This window comes from Cuculus canorus, chromosome 3, assembly GCF_017976375.1.
Source record: "Cuculus canorus isolate bCucCan1 chromosome 3, bCucCan1.pri, whole genome shotgun sequence".
Taxonomy (NCBI): domain Eukaryota; kingdom Metazoa; phylum Chordata; class Aves; order Cuculiformes; family Cuculidae; genus Cuculus; species Cuculus canorus.
The window spans coordinates 44860217-44878205 of NC_071403.1; positions in this window are offsets into that span (position 1 = coordinate 44860217).

The following is a 17989-nucleotide window of genomic DNA, read 5'->3' on the forward strand; positions in this document are numbered from 1 at the left end:
AGACCAATACAGCAAGGATGGACCTTTCCACTGAACACATAACAGAAACACAACAGTCTGCCATCTGTGGAATGAGCTATGATAGCAAGTGGACTTACCTCTTTTGTGGTGATACTGATCATGTTACTAAGGCAAAGAAAATGAGTTGGGTGTCAACAACCATCCCTAAACAACAACTGATCTGTTGTGGCCACAGATAGGTATGAAAAGAACCAAAAAGGTTGAAAGATAGAACTTCTGCCAGAGCACATATGTTATTTTTGGAGAAAGCCATAAATGCTTTATCATGCCAATATACCGTGGAAACAAAGGGAAGCAACAGGAAAGGATGAAAGTTGTTTGACCTTCTTTCTTAGAGGAGAATCTCGTACTTAACTCTTTCAGTTCTGTAAACATGCACCTGCTAGTAGAAAAGCACTGTTGCTTAAAGTCATGATGACAGCAACTTTACATGCATTATCATGATGCAGGATCACTGACTTGAGTTACTGTGCAACTTTTCAAGTCACTTGAGCCTGCTACACGTAACAGCAGCATGCTATTCCCCACAGACAAAATAATTTCAGGAGGATCATGCATGTTCTCCCTCCAGCCATGGCAGCCTTGCACTAGTGGCCAGAAGCAATTCTCACAAGGGAAACTATCTTCTGTCATGACTCCAAGGCAGGGAAATACCAAAGGATCGCAGCATTATTAAACACTTATGTTGGAAAACCATAGAGATAAGTGCTTCAACAACCCAGGAGTAATGCTTGCAAACACACAACCAGAAGCACACTCATATCTTTGTGGGGCAAACCATTCAAGAGTGAGTGTCACCTCACTTGCCTTCATTTACTGGTGTCATTTTGAGAGGTATTTAAACAGACCAGATTATTCTACCTACTATTCTATTCTGCATGGGTGCCCTTCCATGAGTTTCTTTTGGGTGTCTGGTACACAAAAAATAAGACACCTCAAAGTAAACAGTAATCTTTGAAGATCTGAGTGGCAAAGGCAGTTATTAAAAAAATAATTACTAGTTACATTGTACTAAAAAGGATGCTTCTATCTTTCTATCGTGTAAAATCTCTTTACATCATCCTGTAACCATTCAATAAAGAAAGAGATGTAGCTCTTCTGTACAGGGCCTACATTCCTAAGGCAGGTATTTCTATTTTTGTGTATGCATCATTTAGCTAAAACATAGCTTTACAAAGACATTTATTACTTGATTTGGTCAAATTTGTTTTTCTTGAAAATGAGCACAGCTTTATGACCTATAACTGCTTTGTGGATGTAGGCCCTGTACAGAAGAGCTACACCTCTTTCTTAATTGAATGGTTACAGGATGATGTTTCACTCTACATGAGCATAAGAGTCTGTGTATGTTGGTAAAGAGATTTTATATCCAGCGTCTACAGGTCTATTGTACCTCAGCTAATACAATTTCGGGATGTGTTTAAAACATCCACACTTCAGCAGCCCTCTCACTTACTAGAGTCAGTGTCCAAAAATAAAGCCAACAGAGGCAAAAAGAATTACTTCACTCCTCAGACAACCACAGACTTTTTGGCAAGTAACTTTGTAAATGAGAATAAATTTTTTTTACTGGAATTGTACAACTCTTGTTTCAGACTTAGCCAGTCAAGAAAGACTAAGTCTGTCAATAAAATTTTTGTTTTCTCCTGCATTATAGAAGCATAGAGCATCTTCAAAACCATGTAGATGTGCCTCCTCTGGAAGCAGATGGTTGCTGTCCTTAGCTGTACTGCTGCCTGCGTATGAAGATGGAATAGTTCAGAAATACTTGATTTTGGAGCTTATGTCATATTTTTTACATAAATACTTGGGACTTCAGTTTACATTTTTGTTTCTTTAATCATTATACATGTGCTGATAAGAGAGATGATTTTCTGCCAACATAGTTGTGCTGGTAACAGTTCTGGCCACAGTAAATACTTTTTATTAATTACCAACTGTTGAATCAGAGCAAATTGCATTGGTATGAAATAATATTTTGTATACATTTACTTGTTAATATCTTTGTGCTTATTTATGTATTAATACAAATAAATGGCCCAATAAATGCCAATAGCATTTTAGGATGAGACAATATACTTATTTTCCAGTGCCCATATCCAGCAAGATCAGTATGGAGAGTATATTTGTGTGTAATTATCATAAACCAAGGTCCATCCAGAAAAAGAAACCTGTCAGGCCATAGTACATCAGCTGAATTTGCCTCTGTACCGTGTTCACAGAGTCCCAGAGTCACTGAGATTAGAAGACAACTCTGGAGATGAATGCAGATGACGCAAAGGTTGCTTCTGAAGGTGGGACCTGGACTTGTAAATCATTTAGCTATTTCTGAAAACATCTTTCAGCTCTTTGTCCCTGAAGAAGATGGTTTGTGGTTGGGTTTATCTAAGCAGTGACAGGTTTATGTATTCTTGAAAAAAGTGACAGTCTACAGCCTCAGAGAGTCATAGGCTGAGAGGGACAATCAGATCATTTGCTGATCCCCGTGTTACTCATCTCTTAGTCATCCTTGCACTGAACATAATTGCATTCGGTGGTGGCTTATGCTTATTATCCAGAGAGCTGTCCTTATTAATAGGGCCCTAAATAGCTTGAGATGAACCTTAGAACTTAAGACCTTTGTGAACTGTATTATGGTTGCTATATTGTCTTCAAGATCTCAACATACCTCTCAGAAGCAGCTTGTACACGTTGCCTCCTCTGTGCCACAGGTTCCAGTCCTCACTGACAGTGCTTGCTGGGAGCAAATCCTAATACAAAATTCCTTTGTTTAATGACTCTGCTTTCTTGGATTTGCCTTGGAAAGGCTGGAGGTGTTTATATATTATCATTTCACTTATTACTTCCGCTGTATAATTAAAGAAAGCTCCAGTCCTAGTTTGAAGCCGTGTTGTTAGATACTGTAGTTTGTGGGTTTTTTTTACAAAAAAGGGTGACAAGACATTGCCCTTCCTGCTATGATACATAGTATGTAAAAGAGAAAACTCGTGTCTGAGACCAAGCCTCTAGCGAAGACAGCCACCAGAAAAACTTGCATACTGAGATTTAAAATGTTACTGACAAATGTTCCACATGGTTTTAGACTCAATACTATGAATCTACAGACTGTCATGACATTTGAAATAAATTTCATTCTGATATTACTTTCGTGGTGGAGAAGAAAACAAAGTTGTGAGGTCTTTCTTAGCTCAGAAATTAAATATTTCTATACCCAAAATAGTGACTAAAGTAAGGTCCAATACTTGGTTTGGGGCTTTTCTTTTTTTTCTCTGCTGACTTTCAGATAATAAGTGACCTACATTGTGGAGGGTTTCTTCTTCTCCCCCTGCTTCCAATGGGCTTCACAGATTCCTGTGATTCACAGAAATTTTTAAAAACAAACCACCAAATGTGTGATTTTATGAGTATTGGTTACAGCTTAATTATCAGTTATTAGATGGTATTCATACCCTCAGTGCAACGGAAAGGAGTGTCCTTTTGCTCATTAAGGTACAGGTAAATGTCACTTCTAGGAAACTGCCTTTAATTCCAAAGCCAGACTCCTCATCCCTGTTCTGGCTTTGAGTTGTTGATGCCAAAAATCCTTTTGATTCCATCAAATCAAATCCATCTTGTAAAATCAAGCTTCATTAAGATTTCCTTCAATTTTATGCCTGGATTTCTCCTCTAATATCGTCAGTATTCCCAAACAATTATTTATCCCAGACCTGTCCCCAGTTATGTTAAAGGCAAGACAACCACAGGACTCCAAGGTAAATTGCAGACAATGGAACTGGAACCAAAATGCATGTCTTGTTTGATCTTTAGGGAAAAGAACCAAATGCAAAGGTTTGGAGTTTGTTCTGAACTCTTCAATGCTCATTTCAAATCTTGATAGGCTAGATATGTAGAATGGTTGCAAGACTTGCCCACTTTCCTAAAATCTTGCTACTGTAAATGTCAACATCTTAACGATGATTACTGCATTAATAAAACTGTTATTCACCAACATGGTATTCTACTTTATGATGAGGCAAGCCTCACTCTCCTTGCATAACAGACAGACAGAAATGGCCATTTCACCAAACAGCTTGCTAACGTGTTTACATTGTATACAAAAATGTTCATCAGACACTTACAAACCAAACCCTCAGCAGAGGAAATCCCAGGATTTAAGTTATCTCTGGGTCTCTATTTTAGTTGCTCTGTGCCTTAGGAAAGAGTCTTTTCATGATCTCACAATAACTTTTTTCCACCCCACTGCCATCTCTTTACATGCACAGGCTGCAAAACGAGTCATTTGGTGAGCAGCTCTTCGGTCTTCTGTGTCCTCTCCTTTGCTCAGTGCCTAGCTTCACAATTTCCCTACTACTCAAAAATAGCTCTGAAAATAAAATTACACAAAGACTCTTGCTCTTGCCTCATTGCTATAGCATTGAAGTATCTCTCAATGTTAGCAAATCTTTGTTCATAAGCCCTGCAACATGAGAGGGTGGTACGATCCACATTTTACTTATACGGAACTGAAGCACAAAGTGATTAAGGTCAAAAGTTTCCATTACTTCTGTGTCCCTAGGACCTGATTTCTCAGTTTATATAATAGTCTACTTTCTGTCTCCAAAGCATAGCATGCATTACCTCAGCTACAACTGTGAGAACTCAGCATTCCTTCACGTCAGACCTGAAATCTCCACCCACACATGCTTAATACGAGGAGTGCCCAACCGGTCATCACCTCTGACAAGGCAGGTTTCAAAAATTTGCCCAGCACCACACAGAAATTTTGTGGCAAAGAAGAGGATAAAGCACAGTTTCCCAGGCTAACATGTGACTATCTTCCCCACGTGGCTGTTCTTGCTCTTGATGCAATCCCCTCCTTCAGCCTGCAGCTTCAGAACAAGATGGTGAACAAAGCAGAGGTCCTGGAATGGACGTGGGGAATGTCCTCTTCATTCTGCCTTGCATTCCTGATTCCCCCCGGGGGAAAAGTCTCATGTATTGTGAAGACATTCTCAGGTGTCACACTTAGTGAGTGTTTAGTGTTCTTTAATCTCAAGGGTACCTATAGGAAGTATGGGACAAAGGTAATAGATAATTCCTGGTGTAGAAATGGCAAAACTCAAAGCGTTTGAAAGCTAATCCATGTTTAAGTACAGACTGTGCAGCTGGGTACTCATGTCTCTGCCCACTGCCTCACATTTTCTCCTTTTCATTTCTTACTCCTCCTTCTTCAAGTTCCCTCTGTTTCTTTCGTAGCTCTCTAACTTTTTTCTCATCAACTTTCAGCCTCCACTCCTCAAGCTTTACCAGCCAAGCTCCCATCTCCTTTCTTTACCAAGTTCGAGTCCTCTTTTCTAGCCCTCCTGGCTAAGTCCTCATCTCTTCAAATTTCATAATATTGCACATTTTTCACACAGCTCTCCTGTTCTCCATTTTCTGAGTCCTCATTATAGCCCTTTCCCTGGGATTCTCCTATTCCTGCCCCATTCAGTTCCTTCCTTTACTTGATCTTTTTTCTCTAGTGATTTTCTTTTCTTATCCTATATTTTAGCTCCTAATAAGAGTTGGCTTTTTTCCCATCACTGATTTCCCTAGTCCCAGCAGTTTTCTATTCTAGTACTGCTGATGAATTAACTGATTGACTGAATTGCTTCCCTTACACAGCTTCACAATATCTGGTTTCCCATCTCCTACAGAATCTGTTCTGCATCCCCAGTGTCCCCAGCTCTGAAATTCAGTTTCGTTCAACTTTAGTTATCAGCAAATACCACCAAGCCTCAGCTGTCACTTAAGTAACACTCGGCTCTTCCCAAGCCACAGATATCCCCCTTTTCTACAATGCTTGCCAGCAAGACAAAGGCCCCTAAAATCGTGAGATGGGGGGAAGCTCCATTGTTTTGTTTATGTTAACTCCCACCTTGACTCGGACTAGTGAGGAGGCAGGAACTGTAGCAGGTCCAGCCTTACTCCACAGGCCTGGGCTGCAGCAAACCTTCTCTGGATCAACATGTGTGGTTGTACTGTGTGGGCAACATTGGATCTATGAGGGAATGGCATGTGCTCCATCACACTGTGGGGAGCATAGAATTGCTGGATGGCAACTTACCTGGATGAAGCTGCTTTGGTGTAGTGGAAGAACAAAAAAAAATTAATAAAAGTGGTTTGATCTGGAGGAAAATGCAGATTTTTTCTGTTTCATTAACCTGAAAAAATTATATTCACCTGTATTTTTACTCATTAGAAAACCTTTCTTTTCTGTTTAGAGCAATGGAAACAAAAAAACAAAGGGCACAGGGGAAGAACAAGAAGGTAGTGCTATAGCTTCCTGCCTTCTACCTAAGGAGCCTTTGATTAACTTTTTGGTATGTGAAGAGACCCAGGCTCTTCTTCCACAGCTAATATTACCAGATGGTATATTTGGGGCTAAGATGCGCCAGACTTAGCATGTTGAGACTCCCCTGCTTTATTTAGAAATATTTAACTATTAACTGGAATAGCCTCAATAAGCTTCCTCATTGTTAGTCTATGATGAAACCTAACTCCTTGGTGCTTTCTCTCCTACCCAGAAAATAAACAATCATTTAAATGCCACAGTTTGAGCAAAAGGGATTCAAAGACTCCTCCTGCGTACTCTGCTTCAGCATAACTTGGAGACTTCCTTACTTCACCAAGGAGGGTAAAGGAAATCTAGGTTTGCCTCTCTTTGCCTAGCTTGCTGTGGCAGAGGCAGAAATTGAGCTGTGCCAACCACATTCTGTACATGCAACCTCCTCATGGCCACTGGGCAATAGGGGGAATTGGCATTTCCAGTTATGCTCAGTCTAATATATTTTCCAGGTGCAAGTATTTGGTCTGACTCCTGATGGTCTGAGGTCAACCAGAGCACATTTCTTGGGTGGCAGGCAAATATGCTATTCACTGAAAGAAGCACGGCCAAGACAAGGCATGAGGTGAGCTCTGCAGGATGTGGTCCAGAGACACATCCAGGACAGAGGGAAGCACAGTGGTACAGCCACTGTGAGAATCTACAAGAAATCTGCACATGGTCGCTCACTACAGAACCACCTTTATTTTAACTTTAAAAAGTCTCAAGCTACAAGTGCAAATAGCAGTTGGCTGCAAAATAGCAGTCAGGTTTGGACTGACATTTCTTTGGTTGCAAATTGCCTGTCCCTGATGCAAAAGTCTTTTTGTTACCATAAGTCAGGTCTCTGCTCCAAAAAATTGGTCATCAGAGTGATTTTGGTGGATTTTTTTACACAGACAAAATGATGTATTTTTTCCCCCAGACTTGTCCTTAGAAAAGAATGAGCTATTTTAAGTGAAGCTTTCCCTCTTTCTCATCCCTGTCACCAAATACACTGTGGAGACACTTCATCCAAAAAATATGTGGTTTGACAAATGTGGAAATACCAGGAAACTTGATTTTAACACCAGCGATGCTGAGTACTTTAGTAAACTGGTTTTGCCTGATTCTACTTAGATGTAAGACTGAAACACATGCTCTAATTTCACTCTTGAGAGAAGTCTTACCAGCTTTCTCTAAATAATAACAGTGATGGCTTAACATCGAGCAGATACAGTAAGTATTGAACTAATGCAAGAAATGGGTAAATGTGCTCAGGTGCCTCTAATCTGCAAAACCACTCAGGCAACAGTGAATGTTCAATGAGGGGATTTACCTTTGATGAGTAATTCAGATGTTAAATTAGCTACAGATCACAACAGCATTGTGGGGCTTTTGTGCACTGTTTGGTAGAAGTAAGTGATCTGCTGCAGAACTTCATTAGAACTGTGCAGAACTGCATTAGAAGGAGTCACCCTCTCTGCCCAGCGTTGCTCCAGTACCAGGAAATTTCTCCAGACTTTGCAGACTCTCACTTGAACTTTGAAGTAACAGCACTGCTCTACTTTAGCCTGTTGTAAACTCCTCCCATTCTGGTGCCATCTGTCCTATCTATAAAGGAACTAATATCTCTGCAGAACATGAGGTCAGCAATAACCCTGGTTTGTTTAACACCCAATTACGTGAACCCAATTGGTTCACGCCAAGCAGCCAACGGGGCAGAACACATCCTCCTTCTGCAATCTTCGCAAGAATCTAAACAAAGGCAGAGGATGCAGAGATTATTTCCTCTCTGCTTCTCTAGGGATTCAATGTACTGTGGAAAGAGAACAGAGATAGCTCACATAGATCACAGCCAATTTAACGTACCTGCTGCCAGAAGATTAAATACTTATAGGAGCACAGAGACTCCTGAAATGATGTTTGCTTAGAATAAGGCCATGATCTTTGACCAGAAATAGCTGCAATTTCAGCTAGAGGACTTTTAAAAGACAGACATGTCCAGGCTGAGTGTACTTGCTAAATGAGAGCGACCATATCAGAGCACAGCTAGCATGCCACATAGACACTGAGATCCTGTCCTTAGGACTGATAATCTTGAAGCATCACAAGAAAAGCCTAAAGCTTATCACTCCATTTCCATCACACTGAAGCAAACCAGATTAAACCCCTCTCGGGACGTGAATTCTGAATCGTGGTTTCTGAATCATGGTTATAGCAGATCACAATGTAGTTAGATCCTCTGGACACTCCAAAACAGATACTTTCCTGTAATCAGGACTCATGAAGAACAGCTGAAAAGCTATTGCTGAGAGTGTCAGACAGAAGAAATAAGAGAAGAATCTGTAAAAAATCATCTGCTGTGTAGATATCATGACACAATCGTTATCACTTGTTTGCATTCTACTGCATTCTTTCATCTTAGGATTCAGACTTCCCTGCTGCGCTTCTCTGTCATTTCTGCACACGTGTAGATAGATGTATATCCTTACTGGAGCATACATCTCGTGTATTACTTTCATGGTAGAAGAACTACTATTCGCAAGCATAAAAATCCAGTATATACTGGTCTGTGTTTCACCGCAGATCGCACAGCACAGAGCAATCTCTTTGAAACGCATTCTCTCTCTTTTTCTTCTCGTATACTGAAACTACTTCTGAAATGCAGCCATTTCTTTGGAAGAATATCATAGCTGCTCCTCAACGCACACCTACATGACCTTATTTAGGACAGGAAATCACAAGCTGCCATAAACCTACTGAAACTGCGAGCAGAAACCTCTGTAGGCAGATAGAGCTGGCCTCATTGAAACATGTGAGGCCAGTGCAGCTAGTGACCCTTACTGTGATAACAAATCCCATGGAACTGCTACTGCTATGAGCTCCTTGTGTTTCTGCCTCATGTTTTAATGAAATTTCATTACAAGTTATTTGAGAATTAGCCATATATTAGTGTTTCCCCTTTCAACTATTTTTATAATGAACAGGTTTGGGCAATGTGTATAACTGTAAAAGGAAAAAAACCCAGCAGAACAGCAGAAAAAGGAGGCTGAGGAGATCAGGATCAGCTGTGCACTGGTCTTTTTAGATTGTCTGATTAATGCTCAGCAAGCCAGAGATGACTTGTACAGAGATGTACAGCAGCCAAGGCAAAGCTGTACATACTGTACTATAATCTTTGGTGTCAGACTTTCAGTCTTCACCTTGTGCACAGTGGGGTATTTCCTTCAATCTTTCAGCTATTATGTGAAAGCATCTGCTTAGTTTTCATATACACAACATCTGTTCTTCTGTACAGAGATAACTTGAAAGGTGAATGGATTTTGATCACAATATTGAGGAGCTGACTAGCACTTCAGTAACTTTCCCACTTGAAAAAAAAAATGGTTTTCAATGGAAAAAGTAGCTCTCTACAAAACAGGTCTATGAAATAAAGATATACCTCCTCTAAAGAGTATGGAAAATTCATCAGTCAAATTAGAAAACATGCAAAATGTCTTTGGATAATGACTTGTTGCAGAAACATACCAAAACTCATAAATCTACAGCCGCTCAGCAGCTTCCTGTCTTGCAGAGTCTGGATTATGTTACTGTGCCATTAAACAGGACTTTCACTCCGTATGAAGAAGGTCAACACATAAAGAGATGCATTTGCTTAGTGTAGGTGATCCAGGTCAGACAGACCTGGATGAATTTCAGTGCTCCAGGACCATGAGTATGGAAACACAATTACTCAGGGCACTCCACACAGTGGAGACAGAGATGAACAGATTTCTATAGCATCTCCTAGACATGATACACTACTTCTTTCTCTTATTTTCTTTTACACCCAAATCTATCCAGAACTACTTTTGCTTTTCTCCACCTGAACGAGTGAGCAATAATTTATAGTAAGCAGTTGGTAGGCTGTATTCTGCAGCTGCAAAAATTACAGAAGTGGGGGCATGTGACATAAAAGCACATTCCCCACCAGTACACGGCAGAAATATTAAAAAATTCCCTCTGTGAAGACAGGAATAAATGGTTATGTTAGTGTTACCAATAAGTGTGGTCATTGCAAAAATGGGGAGTCCCTTCTCCCAGAAATCAGTATGACTCAGAAGAAGTTCCATGGAAAATAATACACTTTTTGAGCTAAAACACATGACCAGAGTCATCCTATGGGCACTGACTAAACTGTTGATGAAGCAAAATCATTTCCCTAGTGGAAGATGATTGTTAGGTTTAAGGAAACAATCTACGTTTAAATCTATTATTTAATTCAGTAAATGCTGCTAAACTCCCATATGTAAACAATCATCCTTCTTTGGAGGAATTTTTCTTGGGGAAATTCTGGCACTGCTAATACAGGGCAAAAAGATATTCTCTGTGCTTGAAAAACTAACTTGAATTTCTGGCCATTGATGCGAGCCTCTCGTGTTATTACCCATGGGCAGAATTTGCACCACACAAAGGAAATGCCTATCCCCTGCTTTTGAAAGCCCAGGAATCCCCACTGTCATTGAAAACATCTATGAGCTTTGAATGTACCGAAAACGCAGTTAACATCTTAGCATACAAGATACTGAAATCTATTCAATACTTAATACTTTTGAGGCAAAATCCCAGTGAAAGCCTTGTGTTATTGAGGTCAGGCTAGACAACTATGAGCACAAACAGCTGGTTAAAAACATTCACCGTGTACTCTAGAAATTGATATTTCTTGGCTATTTCTCCACATTTTTGACAAATTGGGGGAAATTACAAAAATTAATGAGGGAAAAGAATTACAAGCTTCGTGCTCTATGATTTGTGACTAAATGTCACCTTCACATGGTGAATTTTTATTCACTAAGCAGTCCCTACATAATTCCATTGTTGAGAGCTGCTGAGGAGAAGAGACATTTCCATCTTGAGAGAAAATTGTGTTAGCAGTTCTCCCATATTAGTAAGGAATGATACAGAATAGTTCATTCACATATTCACCATGCACATGGAAATTAAGCACAATTTTAAAAAAGGTTCACAGATTTTAAAGTATGTAAGGTTGACTCAATAAACGGAAATATGCATAAGAAAATACATTATTGGAAATAGCTAAAAGAAATGAAAACAGGTTGCAGTGATTTTTTTACCACTCAGATTACATGAACTGCATATATTTTGGGGAAAAAATAAGAACTTCCAGGGAGACTAGAGTTCACTGGGAAAGGAGTTAAGATAGCATAGGATGCTGAACACTTGGAAGACTGGCAAGTCTGCTGAACTGCAGGCTGTTTCATCTAAGAAACTATGACTGACTACATTATATGTCGAAATTGCACAGAATTGTAAGTGCTTTAATTATGCGAGCAGTCATTTACTAGCTCTGTTTTCCAAACCTTCCCAAAATTTCCCAGAGGAAATGTGTTAACTAATGTTAGAATAGCTGCTTATGTAATCCCATCAGAGGGACTACAGAAAGGAAAACAATAGTAGTTCCCTCCAGTAGTTCAGATGAGGCATTGTCTTAACTGTTTGTTTGTTAACCAGTTGCTGACTCACAAATGCTTAACGTGCTGTCTGAAGCAAACAGGTCCAAAAAAACAGACACTGCTTTAGGGTCCCCTGCTGTGGTGTACACTGTACATTCAGGTAGCACAGCAGCTGTCCCAGCCTAAACATCAAGTTAAAGGCTGAAATAAGCAGGCTTGCACTACCTAAATCCAGTCATTAATGCTCTGTGCATTAAGGCACGCAATTTAGGAAAGAAGACCACCCCTGTGCAGAACCCATTCCTCTGTGTTTTCTACACAGTGATTTATGCTTACAGCCCCCAACCCAAATCAAAGACCATTACAACAGGTAAGTGAAACCTGCTACACTTGGATGGCAACTTGGATGGCAAGTTTCTTGGAGCAGAGCCCACACTATAAGTATGCATGGTAGATAATCATGTGTCTGGGTGTTAAGGTACAGCAAACACAAAATAATCCTAAAAAGTTTGTAGTCAGAATTCAACAAGAAAAATATGGAAAATTTTGAGACAAGAAACATCCTTACACTTACCGTACAGCTGAGAAACTGAGGTACCAGAATGCCAAGCCACAGTCCTGAATCCCACAGGAAAACTACGGCAAAGTACAAGCTGGGAAAGTATCAGGAACAACCCACCCTGTTTCTGTGCTCTTTCCTATGCGTCTTCTCAACCACTGCGAGTAACAGCACTGAGTTCCACGGGCCTTTTATTTGGTTTACTACTGCTGTTCTTATTTTCTCCAATATAGCCACAAGCCCTGTCTGAGCCTGCTTCAAAATCTACTGAAAGCTCTTTGCTCTCCTAGGTAAAAATAATGTCAGTCTTCCACTTATTTCTTGCTGGAGGCTTATTTGAATTCTCTGTATTGTGCATTGGAGAGAGTCAGGAATGCTGGGCTGTGCTGCTCTCTCTCAAATGCAGCTAAGCACAGCTGTAAGTCTCTGCAGTTCTTAGGGGCTATGTGGCTCAATCCAATATGTACAGATATCAGAAGAATGTATGAGAGATAAAAATCAAGTTAGGAACATATTATCATTCCCATTGCAACCTCTTCAGACATTTCGCAGGCTCCTATAAAACAGCACTGCAAAGGCACTCCGAGATTTCAGCTTGCCTGTTACCTCCCCACTAGGAGGTAAGTATTGTTAAGGCCATGCTTAATTCTCTTCTAGGTAATATAACCTGTTCTTAAAAATGTCTAATGTTTGTCGCCATATCACAATGTTTCACCAGCCCTAGTGGAACAATGTTATCTTTAGTGTTTAATCTACAGCTCAACAAAAGGGGCTGAGGAAAGAGTTGAACTTTCAGCATTTTCGGAACTAAGTGCAATTCCAGCCCTTTACTTCTGACATCTCTATCACACATACTAAAAAGAAGAAAATGATAAGGCAAAAAAAGAAAAAAAGAAGAAGTGAAAGCACAAGAAAAGCTGAAGGAAGCCTGGCCCAGTGGCATAAATGAGAACCCCTGCTCCCAGTACAGTGGGTGGCCACAATATGCTGGTAAAAGGTTTTCTGGGAATCTGGATTTTCTCTTACTGTATTAAAATGAGTATAGTGGAAAATTCACAAAATCAATTCAGCTCTTGCTCTCTAAGTGGCAGAGATGAGTTTGGGTATTTTTGGTCTTTTTACTATCACTACTTGATTCAGTAGTAAACACCAGTTTGATGTTTGATAGAGGCTTAAGGAATTTTCCTCCCTCTTTCTCCTCTGCACTGACAAGCTCTTCTCATCACCCCTCCACCGGGAAAACAAACAATAAAAGGGCTCCTGGAAGACAAAAGTGCTGAATTCAAGCATGACCTCAAGCAGAGGTCTTGCAGTACAAGGGATTTCCCTTTTATGATCCTTTTCCTCCCTTCTAGGTGAATCACACCTCTTACAGAATAGTCTGATATTAAAAAGCCTGGCAAACGATTGAGCTATTAAAATCTAAGTGTTACTATCTATAAATATTATCATAGTCATGTGTCATATATGACAGTACTGTCCTGACAATGAGTCTTTCCTAATGCAACCTCTGAAGCACTTGGTGATGTTCTGAACACTCAGAGGTCTTGATTTAATTTAGTGATCATGAGGTCCGTCTTCCTGAACAGTAAAAGGAGTAAAATAATTCAAATAATTTAGAGATACAGAGCTGAATGGGGCCTTGAGAGATCTTCTTCCAAAGTACAATAAAGAATTGTTATAGGTTGATGTGTATGAAACTGATTAATTAAATACCCTCCAAAGATGGATATTCTGCAGCCTCCCTAGACAGCCCACGCTAGGGTTATACAAACTGCACCACTTAGAAGCATGGATTTTTTTACCCTTAAACCTAACCAGAATCTAGGTAGCTGCAATGTAAGTATTTATTTTCCTGTCCTCAACGGCAAAGAAAACTTCCCCCCTCCCTCAAGATATATATGGATATATATATATACACACACATAAAAGTATGTGTGTATATATATAGAGATATGTGTGTGTAAACACACACACACACACACACTTCAAAGAAGAAAATTTTCCTTGCTCTTATATATACGAACATATATTTATATTCTGTCACATATAAACATATCATAAATGGTGGGATAAACCTTGGGGCATAACTACAAGAAACAGGAATAAATCAGAAAAGAGGAATATACACTCATGCATTCTATAATTATTGATGTTGTTGATGTTTTAATGTATTCCTATATTTACCTAGGAGATCCGGCTGACAAGACAGAACTTCATTTTTTACTATGCAAACTCAGATCAAATGAATTCCTGCCATCCTGCTCAGACCTGTATGACAAACATCAGCTGTAGCCACACACTATCAGCTTTCAGTTTATCAAGGTGTAAATAGTAATTATGAATATTCAGATATACTTACCATTCAGAAAAACAAAAATAAGTTATTCCTTTTTCAGGTTTTCCTGAGAAAACAGCATATCCCTCACAGGCTCACAGCTAATACGAGCAGAACTATCAGTCTCCTCACTCACATTTATTTTCCTTTTCTTCTTCTTTAAGCAAAAACCAGAAAGGGCTAGGTCCACTTGTTAATCTAATTGCTGCAGTTTCATGTACAAAGCAGGGTATAAATCAGCTCGTTTTTCTCCACTTCCTACCTTAGTTTCTCATTTCCACTCCATGGTGAAACTCTCCATAACTTTGAATGCTCTCTGTAAAACACTCTGAGTGATCTGGCTTCACATGACATGAAAGAAACGCTTTGAATCAATTTTTTTTGATGCTTTGAATATATTTGAATATATTTTTTGATATTTGAATATATTTTTTTCCTAATCGGTTCGCTTCAGTAATCTAGTATCTCAGCTCACAAGAGGGGACAGGGGACAATGTCCAGAAGCAGGGAACAGCAAGATGCTGAAGAAAATATGCACTGGGTAAATCACTCCGCAGATGTTGCCTTAGTTATGCAAGTAATCACTCAGTCCCACTTCCCTGAGGCATCCAGATACCTAAGACTCAGTCATCCCTCAGGCCATCAAACCTGTGGGGCCTTCCTACCCAAGTACTGCTTTCCAAGGTAGCAGAAAGGCTGGGAGATGGGAAGAGGAAAATCATAGAATGATTTGGGTTGGAATGGACCTTAAAGATTGTCTAGTTCCAAGCCCCCTGCCAAGGGCAGGGACGCGTTCCACTAGATCAGGTTGTTCATAGCCTCATCCAACTCCGCCCTAAACACTTCCAAGGATGGCACATTCACAGCTTCTCTGGACAACCTGTTCCAGTGTGTCACCATCCTCACAGCAAAAAATTTCTTCCAAATTATCTAAACTAAATCTCACCTCTTTCAGCTTATAACTATTACCCTTCATCCTATCACCGCACTCCCTGATAAAGAGCCCCTCCCGATCTTTCCTTTAGGCCCCCTTCAAGTACTGGAAGGCTGCTATAATGTTTCCTCAGAGCCTTCACTTCTCCAGGCTCCAATCCCGACTCTCTCAGCCTGCACTTGTATGGGAGGTGCTCCAGCTCTCTGATCATCTTTGTGGCCTCATCTGGACTTGCTCTAAGAGATTCATGTCCTTCCTTTGCTGAGGACTTCAGAACTGAATGAAGTATTCCATGTGAGGTCTCACAAGAGCAGAGCAGAGGAGGAGAATCATCTCCCTTGACCTGCTGCTCACATCTCTACTGCAGCACCAGATACAGCTGGCTTTCTAGCTGCTGCAAGCACACGTTCCTGGCTTGTGTTCAGGTTCTTATCCACCAAAATAAAAGAGCTATAATTAAAAGAAAAAAAAGAAAATATCCCTCACTAAATTCTTTAAAACAAATCTCTGCAAAGAGAGTAGAAAAAAAAATGGAAGGGATTATTCTTTTTCCAGCCACATCCCTGATTTCTCTTTGAACAAAGGCAGAGAACAAAGGGTGGCAGGCTGCACGGAGCTAGGCACAGGCCTGCAAACTCTGGGAAAGACCAGGCTGCCACATAACCACAACTCATGACGTGAGTGCATGAGCTAAGCCAGCTGCTGATAGTGGAGGTGAGGGAGCTCAAGGCTGAACTTTTCCAATATCCACCTGTTCTCTGAGGGAGTCAAAGTTTAAGATCTGATTTCAAGGTACGGAGCAACCCTAGCTTCTCTCAGTGTCAACACTCAGAAATGGGCAGGAACGCAGCACTGAGGAGTCCTCTTTTAAAACTACAAAAAAATTTGTTAAGCTGTATTTCATTTTTGGGTGCGTTCACGTTACTAAGCTGGTGGGCAACTGCCCTTTTCCAACACAAATCCCATTAATCATATTTACAGGCCTTTTTTACTCTGTGACTTTTTACATCTCACAGATTTTAGGATACTGTGTAAATTAATTGAATACAATAATTAAATTTAATGATTCCTACAAGCTGCTAGGCATGGAAAAAAATTTACAAACACACTCAAGGCACTTAAGATCTCCTTGACTTGATAACTTTAGTCTAAAGTTCTGCCCTTTGCCTGCGATGGGTTTACCTTGAGCAGGGTTGAATTAAAGCACATTAACATCTGCCTAAAATATCAACATATGGAATTATGGAATTACATCTCAGTCTAATCTGTCATTAAATAAATGAAGTCACTTGTGTTTACTTGCAATATAAAGCCAAAACTGTGAAGCAAATACAGCATAAATGAAAACAAAATAAAACAAAACAAAACAAACTTGTTCGGGTTCCAAAACAGTGTAGAAGTGCAATACCTTCAAACAGGACGGGTCCCCTTTCCATCCTATTGGGATGTCAGCTCCAGGGAGAGTGGGCACCTACATGGTGAGATTTCTCTGTATGGATAAGGAGTCCAGAGGGGCCCCTTGTCACACTTGACTATGTGGATGATACCAGGTAACAGGTCATGGGGAAGCCATCGCCTCTTGTTGCTGCTGCTACAGGCCCTTGGAGGGTGCAGGGTGCAGCCGGGGTGTAGCCGGGGTGCAGCCGGGGTGCAAGGATGCTGCCCCAAGCTCCAGGCAAGGTATGACCGGCTGCAGCTGCTGGTTCCACAGCACAACTCCCCAGTTCCCAAGGGGCCTCTTATAAGGCGTGGTGAGGCCAGGTACCATTTTTGGTACCCTGCTGATACCAAAAATGCTGGCAAATAAAACTCCCTAAGACTCGTGCTGGAGTTCTAGAAAGCGAGCATCCTTCATCAGGCCTGGGAAACACCAGCGAGCCATCTCCATTGATCATGTGCGGCGAGACAAGAGCTGAGGACAGGATGTACTTCCCACTTATATGCATATGGATACAATTTTCCCATAAATCTTATGCATATTCCATTAGTTTCCAAGGACTAATCATGGAATAGCTTGGGTTGGAAGGGACCTTTAAAGATCATCTATTTCCAAACCCCCAGATGAAGTGCGTAGAGAAACACTGAAAGAAAACATGTTATTAGAGGCACATCCTGTCTAGCTTTCAAAAAATACAATTGCTTACATGAAACTTAATCTAGCTTTAAATCAAAACGGCTCGGACGAGCACCCACAGCCGGGGGGAAAGCATGGAATAAGGAATAACGAAGGAACGACTGCCCCCGCGGCTCCGGAGCAGCCCGGCGGTGCGTCACGGCGGGGAGCGCGGCGGCGCCCCCTGGCGGCGGCGGCGGGGCCGGGCGGGGCGCTTGTCACATGTCGGAAAGTCCCCGGCGCTGC